The 12996-nt window shown below is 38.5% G+C and overlaps 1 long non-coding RNA gene across 1 annotated transcript in view; it reads left to right on the forward strand.

Moving 5' to 3' along the window:
* The window catches only part of LOC136825320 (uncharacterized), a 19467-nt gene continuing 6471 nt past the window's right edge, over positions 1-12996 (forward strand). The window contains exons 1-4 of the long non-coding RNA XR_010849301.1: positions 1-95; positions 9308-9426; positions 12100-12217; positions 12813-12906. This is a non-coding gene — a long non-coding RNA (uncharacterized lncRNA). The remainder of the gene's footprint in view (positions 96-9307; positions 9427-12099; positions 12218-12812; positions 12907-12996) is intronic.

The following is a 12996-nucleotide window of genomic DNA, read 5'->3' on the forward strand; positions in this document are numbered from 1 at the left end:
GGCAAATGACGTTTCGTTTAGTGACAGTGTTCCTCATCCTTGGTGGCAGGCCATTACATTCTGTGGCTTGCCGGTCAACTTGCCCTGGATAGTTGGTAAATAGAGTTGTATATTTTATTAGCTTTATTACTGATAGGAAGGTTAGGCCAATGTTGCTCGAACATTTAGAAGTAAAGCACGTAACCTGTTGGTTTAACAGCCACTGGTGCAGCCGTTTCAGATTATTGTAGGCGGCCAGGTAAGTTTTAGGGTAACCTACCTCTTAGTCAAAGATTTCGCGATGTACTGCTTACAGTGATGATCTCATCGTCATTTTGCCATGTTCCAACTTATTTATAATTGGTAAGTAAAGAAGTGAAATACTGTTTAAAGGCTAAACTGAAGCAGTCAAACAGCTTTGGGCAGGTTACTGGGCACAGGGCTGTCAGGATTGGCTAAGCTATGTTGCATTTCTGTGAAGGTTCTCTAATGGTACTCTTCATTTCAGTGTTGGGCACAGAATTTTGGAAAGGTTTTGAAAATAAGTGTTCTCAGTGTATAGGTTCCCATAGGGGGTAGTGCCATCAGTGCATCTCACGTGGTGCACTGTAGGCATTACTTAGGTTTTTTGCAGCGCCCCTTCGGCCCCAAGCTGCAACCCCTTTCATATTTAGCCTTTTTTTAGTAGACATTTCAGAGGGGTATAACCTAACCAGACGTACCCTTACCTAACCTAGCCTTGGACACCATGTCCTAACCTGGCTAGGTGAGCAAAGCCCCCACTCTTCCTGGATCCTCCCCCAAAGTAATTCATGACCCCCTACCCTGAATAATACCCACTCTCCTACCTCATTGTATGGCCTTGTTTCACATTACCTCTTTATTACCCGTATGCAACAAACAATTAGCTGCACAGCTCATACAGGAAATCTGGATCATTTTCCCCATTCAGCAACCATTGCTTGTAGTGCCATCATAAGCTTGTGCCCTAGGTTAATTTAGGGTAAGTGTTTCTGGGGGTCAACATCCCATGATTGTCAGGTAGGTTTCTGCTCAATATTATATTTACCCTGTATCCTATCCCTTTCAGGTGGCCATTTGCAAATAAATGTTCCTACCATCAGGCCCTAACCTTTGAACAGAAGCCACAGGTTCTAAGTACAATGGCTATAGCCTAGCTTACCATAACCTTTGTGAGAGAAACAGCAGTAGCCTTGAATAGTGTAATGACAGTCATAACAAGGTTAGCAGTAGCCTATTGGCTAGGGCAATGTCGACAGCATAGGTTAAAAGGTGAAGGTCGTATAGCATTAGCAGAAGCAAAATAGACTAACTGGTAAGTTTTTATCAAAACCCACAGCTTCTGTTATATCTGTTAGTGTATAACTTTTAAATTTGACTAACTTTTCCTCCATAATTTTATCATAAATTTTATGAAAATAATTGTGATGATGGGAATCCATCGATTATAATTGGAATGAATTTCTATAGCTCTGCATAGCCTTCCATGGCCTAATGTAACAGTTAACGGAAATGAGAAAATTGTTGAAAAATTGTCTAGTGTATTTGTAGTGTAGTAGGTTTTCTGCCACTTAGTACCAGCTCATTTGCTGTGTTCTTAAGCCTCCTGAATACAAAAAGCATAATGAAGTATATCATAAATCTAACATTAACGAAATATTTGATTGATAATCTTACCTAATGGGAGTTTTTGTAAGTTCTTTGTTTCGACAGTCAAGTGTGCGGGGCCCTGAATTCGTTATCCGGTGAATTGTGGCTGCGGATGGCAAATATATTTTGAAATCCTTAAGATATTTTCATCTGGAAATATGGGTAACTAGACAATGCTGAAACCTGATAGGTGCTTTTCATTTGAGTTTCACCAGCCAAGTGGGATTGTGGAATTCAGACATTGTTTGAAAAAACTGACAGTTTTTAGTCCAGGCTCCATTGGTGCAAACGTGTAACTCTTGTTCCTTAGGTTATATTTGCTTTGCTGCATAAATTTCATGCGACGTTCAGTGTTCCACAGGGACAGGCTTTACTTTTCTGCCTGAACATTAGTGCCTCCTAATTCCTAAAACTGTCCGAAATGCAATTCACCTTTAGTATATTGGCCTTGGTATTTTTGAAATAGACAAATTTTGAACATTTTCCAAGTAATTCCATGCTCTAGGTTTGGTTAGGTAGAGGGGTATGTCCATAGGGGGTTATAGATAACCCCTCACCCCTCTCCTGCTAGATTAGGTTGCAATCAAATTATTTATTCTTATTTACATTTCCTTGTCTGAGGTTAGGTTGAAAGGTTCAAAGGGCAGGGATATAGCCCCTTTGGCCACGTAAGGACTTGGCACTGTAGCGCACCTTAGGTTAGGTTAGGGCACAACATTATTTATATTAACATAGAATGGCCAGGGAGGTATGAGCACCCCTCAGGCCTGGTAAGGCTCCAGCAACTTTGGTTAGGTTACAATACATCCCTCTATTCACTAGTTTTGTAATTTGTATTTTCTCCCACCCAAAAACCGCAGTTTCACACTGAGGTCCTCCATAATTGTAAGATATCAGGGGCCTTTAGAAGAATCTTATGTCAAACATCGCATTACCGAACAAGTTGTTTCCATATGTATTTTCTGTTAGTGCCGTTGTTTTAGAATTTTAGAACCCTTGGCTCTAACCATGAAAATTTCAAGTTTGTGTGTTTATTAATAAGTATTTTCTGCATGAATGTAACTACTTTATAATAAAATATGAAAATGCATTGATCATTCAGATGATGTTTATGAAAATCAGAATAGTTTTTTGTTTATTTTAGCTTTTGTAGCATGACTAGGGGAACCCCATGCTAATTTAGGTTGTATTACTGGCTTTAACGCACCAGTGAAATCGTACTAGCCACTAATAATTGAATTCGTCATTGAAATAGGGTGCCGAAAAGTTTTTGACGTCTTTAATAATGATGCTGAGAGCAGGTTCAGTCAGAAATGTTTTAGCCCATTCCCTTCCCTGTCTTACATCCACTAGTTTCTGTCAGGAAATGTGGAAAATGCTGTTAGTGGTAATATATTGAATAATTTTGCTGAAAGGGGGATTGTTTTTGTACTTACCTCAGCACTCTAGGTTAGGTTAGGGAAGATCAGGTTAGGATACATCCCTGTATTTTATTTTTAAGGTACTCTAGGTTAGACTAGGCATTGCAAGTTCCAGTTATTTATATTTTCTGTGGAACACTTTTTTTATGCTATTGTACATTACATCATTAACCAGTTGATAGTATTGTAATGTAGATAATATAGAGTTTACCCTAAAACAATGATTAAAAAACGTAGCATTAGCACTTACCCAACCAGACATAGTGTGCTTGCTTCAAGTTAAAATCCAAGGTGGGTAGTGTTAACACAGTTAACTGTTAGCTGTGCATATCCATAAGCACATGCAAAATTTAGTATATATGTTGCAGGGAATATATGAAAAAGAGGGATTTCACGAAATCTCTAGGGAATATGTGAAATGAGCAACTCGCCTAGGAACATTTGATCCCTGAGGGCTAGTACTAAACATGGCAAAAAGGTGTTTAGTACTAGACCCTGTGGGGTTAAATGTATTTTGCCGTGTTTAGTACTAACCCCTTGGGTATCAAATGTCCCTAAGTGCATTTGATCTCCCAGGGGCTAGCACTAAACATGGTGAAACATATTTGACCCCCGTTTAGTACAACCCCCAGGGGCTAGTACTAAACACAACGAAACAGTGTAGGTAAATCACTGTTTCACAGTGTATAGTACTAGCCCTCGGGGATCAAATGTTCCCAAGTGAAATTGGTCATTTCACAAATTCTCAGGGATTTCGTGAAATCCCTGATTTCACATATTCCCTGTAACATATATACAATGTTGCAGTGAGAAAGGTGTGAATAGGGAAAGTGGGAATGAGTGAGGTATTATTGTATATTTCTATCATGGGAATAACTCTGTGATATAGAATACTGTATAAACATTATACGTATATGGCCACAATAAAATTGAAACAATGGAAAGTCAGATCTTTCACTTAAAGTACAGGGAAATCAGAAGATTTCAAGGAAAGGCAGTTTTACAAACAATTAAGGTCAAAAGGGCGTGTAATCTTTTTAATGCATACAAAAGTAATAGCGCTGTAAGCATTAAAAAGATTTTGTACCCCCTCTTATCTTAGCAGTTATTTGTAAAACCAAGAAACCTTTGTAATCTTTCGTTTCCATTATATTTAGCTAGGTAGAAAATGCTTAGATAAAAGTTAAAAATCTTGCATTCCATTTCTTAACTTTTTCCCGTGGCCATATGCTTCATGTATCCACTTATCTATCAGTATGTATGTATGTATACATATATGTGTGTATATATGTATTTATATGTATATATACATATATATGTATGATAGTATATATACTACTTTGGAAAGTGCAATAATATAAAAGATTTAGATGGCTTGGAGTCATCTCTTCTATGTATACATAAGTCCAGAGGCTCACATTAGACCTCATATCCCCGTTGACACTTAATCATCTTTGGGCAGAGGTCCTATTTAATGATACCTAAATACAACAACCGAAGCGCAGGTGGTTACGAAGTACTGGATATTCAAGGGTCTGTAAGGAAGGTATTGAGTGACATACTGGCTGGGTGTTGTCTAGTTTATTGGTGGTTCCTACTGAATACATGTACAGTTGTTGTTGTTTCAGATTTAGCTGGCCTTGTGCCAGCACGGGCTCTTGCTCCTAGAGCAGCCCGTAAATACATGTACAGAATATTCGTGGATGTTATTGGCTGGTGCGAGCCGCAATGTAGTTTCTACACACAGACAAGACAGAACAGAGGTTATGTTTCGGACATCTGTGCTTGTCGACAGACAAACAGATGGTGATTGTGAGAGACATAATAAACGTACAATGATAAAACATATATCAATGGAAAGGCCAGGAAATTCCACATATGAACATTTGAATGAGATTCGAGACAGATTAATGAATACAATGCAGGAGCGTAGTATGTGTAAAATGGCGAGACGTTTGGCGTCTTCACAAACAGGAACATACATACAGTTTGATAAAGAAGATTCGGTGGAATATTATGAGTACATGATCGGAATGCTTGCATGGCAATGCAAGTAGTGGTGATTGTACAAGGGCTTGGGCTTTGGGCGGGCAGCAGGCTGAAGGGCGACGTCGGTCAGGATGACGCCGGCCAGCAGGAACTCGAGGAGGATGGCAGCGGGTTGAAGGATGACGTCGGTTGATCCTTCGGTAGCCAGCTCGAGGGGGACAGCAGCAGGCTGAAGGATGACGTCGGCTGGTCCTTCGTTGGTCAGCTCGTCCGTTACGAGTTCGGGGGCGGCGTCAGGCTTCCTGGAGGAGGCGTCCAGGACTCCGGTGGTGGGGTGGGTCATCTCGGAGGGCCGGACATCTACCGAAGGCTCGGGAACGACGGAAGGCTGAGTCGAGGAGGCGGCGAAGGGTTCGTTGGGGCGTGGGTCGTCATCATGGGTCGGACGTCTACCATCGGCTCCTTCGGTTCACTCAGGGGTCACCAGTGTGAGGAAGGTATTGACTGACTTACTGGCTGGGTGTTGTCTAGTTTATTGGTGGTTCCTTACTGAATACGTGTACAGAATCTTCATGGATGTTATTGGCTGGTGCGAGCTGCAATGTAGTTTCTACACACAGACAAGACAGAACAGAGATAATTATTATTATATTATTAATATGAATGGAAGCTGGCCATGAAATAATAATAATAAAATGAATAGAAGTTGGTCCAGAAATTTATTATTATTATTATTATTATTATTATTATTATTATTATTATTATTATTATTATTATTATTATTATTATATGCATGTGAATGTGTTTATAAAGAACGGAGCTAAAATTGGCAATATTTTGCTGAAGGCAGTGAAACTTCCACAACACCTGCAGATAAGGCTTATCAGCAGCACATCGAACCTCCCAAAGAACACTGCCATTGACCCTTATTTTGCGTGCACGCACCCAAGATATAATCTAGTATTAAACTCTTTCTGTTCTCCTACCCCATAACACTTCTGCATATTCTGAATCATTCTTTCACACATGCTAAACTTTGTGCTCTCTCTCTCTCTCTCTCTCTCTCTCTCTTGTCTCTCCTCTCTTGTCTCTGAAAGGCTTTCCATTCCCAGTCTCTCAATCAGTCTCTAGCTGAAACGGTCTCTCTATATATATATATATATATATATATATATATATATATATATATATATATATATATATATATATATATATATATATATATATATATATATATATATATATATATATATATATATATATATATATATATATACATAGATATATTATATATATATATATATATATATATATATATATATATATATATATGTATAGCTGTATGTATGTGTATATATATTATGTATATACATACATATGTATATAGTGTTTATGTAAAAAGAATTTTTATATTTACATGCAAGTCGTGTATAATATAGTGCAAATGTTCTCGTATACATTCGTAAATTACTAACGTTCTCCCAGCGAACATCATTATAGCCGTCAGGGGATTATTTCTATTCAGCAACAGCCCAGTTAAGTTATTTTCGTATTCGAAAACCGTCCTGCCTCGCAAGCCGTAACTTTCCGGAGATGCACTTATTACTTTTCTTATTGGACCGAAGATGACTTATGGGTTGCCCTTAATTTCTCAGGCGAGCGGCGTCTCTCTCTCTTTCTCTCTCTCACTTTATTTCCTTCTCTCTCCTTCTTACTTTATCCACCCCCTTCTCTCTCTCTCTCTCTCTCTCTCTTTATTCCCTTTTCTCTCTTACTTTATCCCTTCTCTCTCTCTCTCTCTCTCTCTCTCCTCTCTCTCTCTCTCTCTCTCTGTTTAGTCCCTTTTCTCTCTCTTACTTTATCCCTCCTCTCTCTCTCTCTCTCTCTCTTACTTTATTCCCTTTCTCTTTCTTACTCTCTCTCTCTCTCTCTCTCTCTCTCTCTCGTAACTCATTCGGGGAGGAAAATTTAGGGTTCTTCTGCACTACAGTTCATTGTTTCCATGAGAGTTATTCGTCCGCGTAAATGCATATCGTCACGAGCATATTAGCTCTTGCAAATGGTGTTTTGATGCGAGGTTAGTGTGCGTTTCCCGTTGGGTACTCTTCAGTAAATTGGCTGAGATTGATGTCCTGAAGTTATGATTTTCGGGGGGAAATTGAGAGGTTTTTTGGGGTGGCGGCGGAGGGGGCTGGTTGCTGGTGGTTAGTCGAGTATTTCAGAGTTTATATCTTCAGGTGTGCTTTAACAACAACAATAACATTATTATTATTATTATTATTATTATTATTATTTCCTAGATATTATTGTTTTTATTTCTTTCCTAGACAGTAACCCCCACTTGTTTTAACCCGGCGTGTTTAGTACAAGGCCGTTGGGATGACCGTAAAAACATAAACTAAAGACTGTAAATATCATAAAGACAATAACTCCCAAGAAATATTAGTCCTAGATAACGACCTCCGAAAACCCTTAAGGGTCACTATCTAGGAAAGATCATTATTATTATTATTATTATTATTATTATTATTATTATTATTATTATTATTATTATTATTATTAAAACTGTTGTCGGAAGATATGATCTTAAATAACCAGATCGTAGAAACAGCCAAAAACATCAATTAACAAACAACTGTTTCAGTGGTGGTCTTTCAGTGGTGACACCACCACTGAAACAAGTAATTAGTTCTTTTTTTTTTTTTTTTTTTTTTTTTGCTGTTTCTACGATCTCTTTATTTTAGCGCCTCATAACTTGTCGTTTTTATTAATTTTTAGTCACGTGAGTGTTAGACTTATAAAACTCTGAAAATAATCCAGCAGTTGGTGCTACTCCACTACAGTCCCTCTTGTGGTGTAGTGCCGCCAGTGCACCTCACTCGGTGCACTGTATGCATTACTTAAGGTTCTTTGCAGTGTCCCTTGGGCCCCTAGCTGCAAATCCTTTTATTCCTTTTACAGATCTTCCGTTCGTATTCTCTTTCTTCCATCTTATTTTCCACCCTCGCTCTAACAATTGTTTCATAGTGCAGCTGCGAGGTTTTCCTCCTGTTACACCTTTCAAACTTTTTACTCTCAATTTCCCATTGTGCTGAATGACCTTATAGGTCCCAGCGCTTGGCCTTTGGCCTGAATATCATATTTCATTCCAACTCCGGTACAGTTGCCGCTAGTCTTGTCCGAGATGGAACTCCAGCGAAACGGGACTTAATGGACTTTGTAAATAATTATTACTTAGTGCTTTGACTCCTCGCCTTCAAATAATTTTAGAGATTGTGTATTTAAATTATTACGTAGTACTTTGACTCCTCGCCTTCAGGTAATTTTAGAGATTGTGTACAATCTGACGACACATACCTTGGACTGAGATTGTGGACCCCAGACGTTTGCGAAAAGTAGGCTGCAGACGCAGCGTTCCCTGAATGCAGGATGTAGACTGCAAACCCCCCAGCCTTCCCTCCAAACAAGTGGTTTGTTTACTTTTACGAGAAATGTAATAGTTCGTAACAACCTGTTCATAATAATATACTTGTTACTTAAAGCCGATTTGTTCATTTGTTATAACCGTACCATCAGAACGCCCAGCTTAATCTTGGTCAGCTCGGATCTAAATCTGCTTGGGTCAAATTTTGTTGAAGTTTGTTTCCAGTGACTGCAAAGTTTTGGTCCTGTCAGTTATTGAAGCAGTGAGGGGACAGATAACCTAAAAAAAGTATTCGCTGTTACTTTAATGACCTGTGAAAACTAGCTTTATCACATGGTCTTAGCTGTGAAAGTAAACATTGTCTCGGTAATCCTTTTTTAAGTTTTCTGTAAAAGAAAACTTGAGATGGCTATTTGTCTGTCCGTCCGCACTTTTTCTGTCCGCCCTCGGATCTTAAAAACTACTGAGGCCAGAAGGCTGCAAATTGGTATGTGATCATCCACCCCTAGTCATCAAACTTACAAAACTGCAGCCCTCTAGCCTCAGTAGTTTTTATTTTATTTAAAATTAAAGTTAGCCAAGATCGTGTCTGAACCAAGATGCCCAAGGACCACTCCCGGACCATGGCTGAAAGTTTCATGGGCCGTGGCTGAGGGTTCATAAAGCATTATACGCTGTACAGAAAACTCGATTGCACCGAAGAAACTTGGGCGCATTTTTTACTAGTTTTATGTAAGTCCTAGTAGTTTTACACTTAGATTAACACTTTATGTACATAGTGTAGCAATATGTATTGGTGTCTCATAAGTCTTTTTTCTTTCAGACTTACGAGGAGATTGCCCACCTTTCGCCCTGAATTTATCAGGTTGCTCCAGAATATGAAAATGGCGAAGCTAGGAATCGTCCGAACTTAGGAGTCATACTTTTCATGGCTTTCTGTAGGTGAGTGAAAAATTCTTTTGTAACTGACTGCCCTAACTTGGGATGACTAGAGGAAGAGAGAGTTTTTTGTTACAAAGTGATAAAAGTCTGCTATACAGTATCACTTCAAATTAACAGGCACTGTGGTGGTCTCACCTTATAATAAGTAACCAAGTCTGGTCAGTAACCAAGACTTGATATTATAGCCTGCCCAAGGACATCTGGAGCTTTAGAGAAAAAATAGTGACCCCCAAGTTTTATAAAATCGTTATCTAGGACTAATATTTCTTGGGGGTCATTATCTTTATGATATTTACAATCTTTGTTTTTACAGTAATCCCCAACGGGCCTGTACTAAACACGCCGCAAAGTTGGATACATACCGGGTTAAAACCCTTGGGGGTCACTATCAAGGAAAGCTCCAAATATTTTATAATTATCTTACAGCTAACAGCAGTAACACGTAGTTACTGACCTAAGCTAACTTGTATTTGCTTTTTGTTAACATTCAGTTTAAGAGTTTTATTTAGAAATGAATGACGTCGAATATGGGAGCTAAGTAAAGAATTAGTACAGAAGTGTTAAGTTGGAGTGTTACCGTGTTAATGAAATTCAAATGATGTCCGTTTTGATACAGGTGTGAGTATTAAATACAGGAGTATACTTATCTGAATTATAAAGGAGTTGCTAAGAAAAGATTTTTAAGTCACGAATGTAAATACCCTGTTTTAAAGTTTATTTTTTTAACTTAATGAACCTTACCTCTCCATTATATAGCTTTTACCTTCGCGCCAGCGATAGTTAAAGCTATATAATAGAGAAGTAATTTATTTAAAAAGTAAATCACAAGTTAAGTATTTATGTCATAAGTCATTATAAAAATTTTATTACGCCAGCTAGCTGACTTTTGCACGTGAGCAAAATATAGAGTTCTTAATAACTTGCTTGCCTATAATTGTCTACCTAGCATTGCTTGTTTTCCAGACCCAAGTCATTTAAAATCTCGGAAGTAATTTTTGCTGACAATTGCTCTTGCCTTCCTGTGAGGATCCTTTGTGAATGTGACTTTATGAAGATGCTTGGTTGCAGTGAGTGTGTAAGGTGTCTAAGCATAGTGGGAAGAGAAGGGGTTAAATTGTCTAAATCTGTTTCTGTTGTCTGTAAAGTTCTGTATGTCAGTTTTTGAAGCTGTGAAGAGAGATACCTGAGCAAGCCGTTTGATGGCACTTTCATGGTCTTTAAATGCATTTTATACTAGACCAAGGGTTCTCGACCTGGGGTTCGCGAACCCCCAGGGGTTCACGGGAAGGTTTCCAGGGGTACTTGGATGGCTGACGAAAAAGTATTTTAAACTGCAGCTCCAGTTGAGGGTGGGGCATTGGGATGGTTGCGACTTGCGAGGACAGTCAGTCAGCTAGCCGCCAGGCACTGATGCTTGTAATATTCATGTTTCTGCCTAATAAAGTCATTAAGCTTTAAAATCATTTAAATATCCTTTGCAGTACCATTGTATATTCAGTATATTGAGTTAGTCAATATATTACCATTTTATTTGGTGTCAGCTTACTGGGGGTTCGGTTGATAGTCTAATAACTCGGGGGGTACTTAACGGGAAAAAGGTTGAGAACCCCTGTACTAGACAGTCACAAGACAATCTACTCACATGAAATGTAAAGCAAGTATTGGTGTGTTATAAAGTTTGTAATCTTCTAAACCTTGAGGATCATACTTTCTATAGGTGAGTGAAAGGTTCTTTTGAAATTGACTCTCATAACTTGGAATGGCGAAGTTTTGTATACTGTAATGCATGAAATTAATTACTACAATATTTGGTGCAAAAGATGAACGTTTTGATACAATACTTTAAGTTTCCTTCAGTGAGTGTTTAAGATGTCCTTTAAGGGTATGTGGTCGAAATGGGTCAAGTTTTGTGTAAATTTCTTTCCGGTTTCGGTAAAGTTCTGGTCATGTCAGTTTTTGAAGCAGTGAGGAGAAAGATACCTAAATAAATTGTTCACTTATACTTTCATTGTCTCTGCCTTATATACCAGACGATCAAAAATTTGGAAATAAACATTCAATCTTGATAATCCTTGCTTTTCTGAGTCCAGTAGGTCTACACACAGGCAAATAGTAGAATACACCACACAGACACTATACAGATATCTTGAATTCTAATAAAACCACCCACAAATCAGCACACAAAACAAAAACATATCCATACTCACCTCACCAGACAAGCATTTTAATAACCTTCCCAACAACAAAATACTAGGCACCCCACCCAACATAAGCAGTACAAGAAACACAGCTCTCAAGATTGGAGAAATACACCTGACTTGAATCATTACTTTCTATGGTGAATTCATCACCAATCACTAAACACCTACAAACACCGAATGGCATTTTGACAACACCCAAACAGACATATGTCCACTCTGCCAAGTTAGTCCCCACACAATTACACATCTCTTAGTGTTTAAGATGCCCTAACTTGGTATGCCCTTAATGACAACAACACAACATCCACACTACCACACAGTTATGGTCAGATCCAGTAAGCGTGGTGTCCTTCTTGTCTCTGCCTTATATGCAGGCTTCCTGGCATAAACAGAGTCTGGAGAACCACAACAACAACAACACTTTGATTAGCAAAGTATGTATTAGTATGAAATAACCTTCCTTTTTTTTCAGACTAATAGAATATGGTCCACCTTTCGCCTTGGATGCGGCAAGTTAATACAAGATATGAAAATTGAGAAGTTTGGAATCGTCTAATCCTGGGAGTCTTACTTTCCATGCTTTCTCCTAGGTGAGTGAAATCGTGGTGTACTGTAGGCATTACTCAAGGGTCTTGGCAGCGTCCCTTCGGCCCCCAGCTGCAACCTCTATATCATTCCTTTTATTGTACCTCCGTTCATTTTTTCTTTCTTCCGTATGACTTTCCACCTCTCCTAACAGTTGGTTCACAGTGCAACTGCGAGGTTTTCCTCCCGTTACACCTTTCATACCTTTTTACCGTCAATTTAAGTTGCAGTTCTGAATGAACCTCGTAGGTCCGAGTGTTTGGCCAGGCCAAAATTCTATATCATATTCTGCTCTATTCTAGGTGAATGGAAGATTCTTTTAAACTTGACTTACATAGCATAGAATTACTAGAGGAAGGAAAACATTGCTATTTATTACCAGTAAGAAATTAGTACTACAGTATATCAGTAAATCCAGGAAATGATTGTTTTGGTTCAGGACTGAGTATTCAGCCTACAGATTGTTGAGGGTTTAAGACTGATAAAATTCGTGAATGCAAATCCCCACTTTTATAAGTATCTCTCCCTAAAAAGTTACATGTTGAATTTATTAATTTAAAAGTAACCATTAAGATTAAGAACGTAAATTTCTACTTTCAGATAAACTGTCTCATCTCGAGAGCGACTTTCCCTCAAGTTCCTGGCCTTCGACAAATACTGGAGTAGAGCCCACCTTACGGAAGCCAAGGAAGAGGTCAGTGTTAACATTGTAAATGCTAATGGCTAGAGTTATAGATATACTCAACAATTCTAGCTTTACTTTAGCTTTAAAGACTAACACCCG

This window comes from Macrobrachium rosenbergii, chromosome 37 (genome assembly GCF_040412425.1).
Source record: "Macrobrachium rosenbergii isolate ZJJX-2024 chromosome 37, ASM4041242v1, whole genome shotgun sequence".
Lineage (NCBI taxonomy): Eukaryota > Metazoa > Arthropoda > Malacostraca > Decapoda > Palaemonidae > Macrobrachium > Macrobrachium rosenbergii.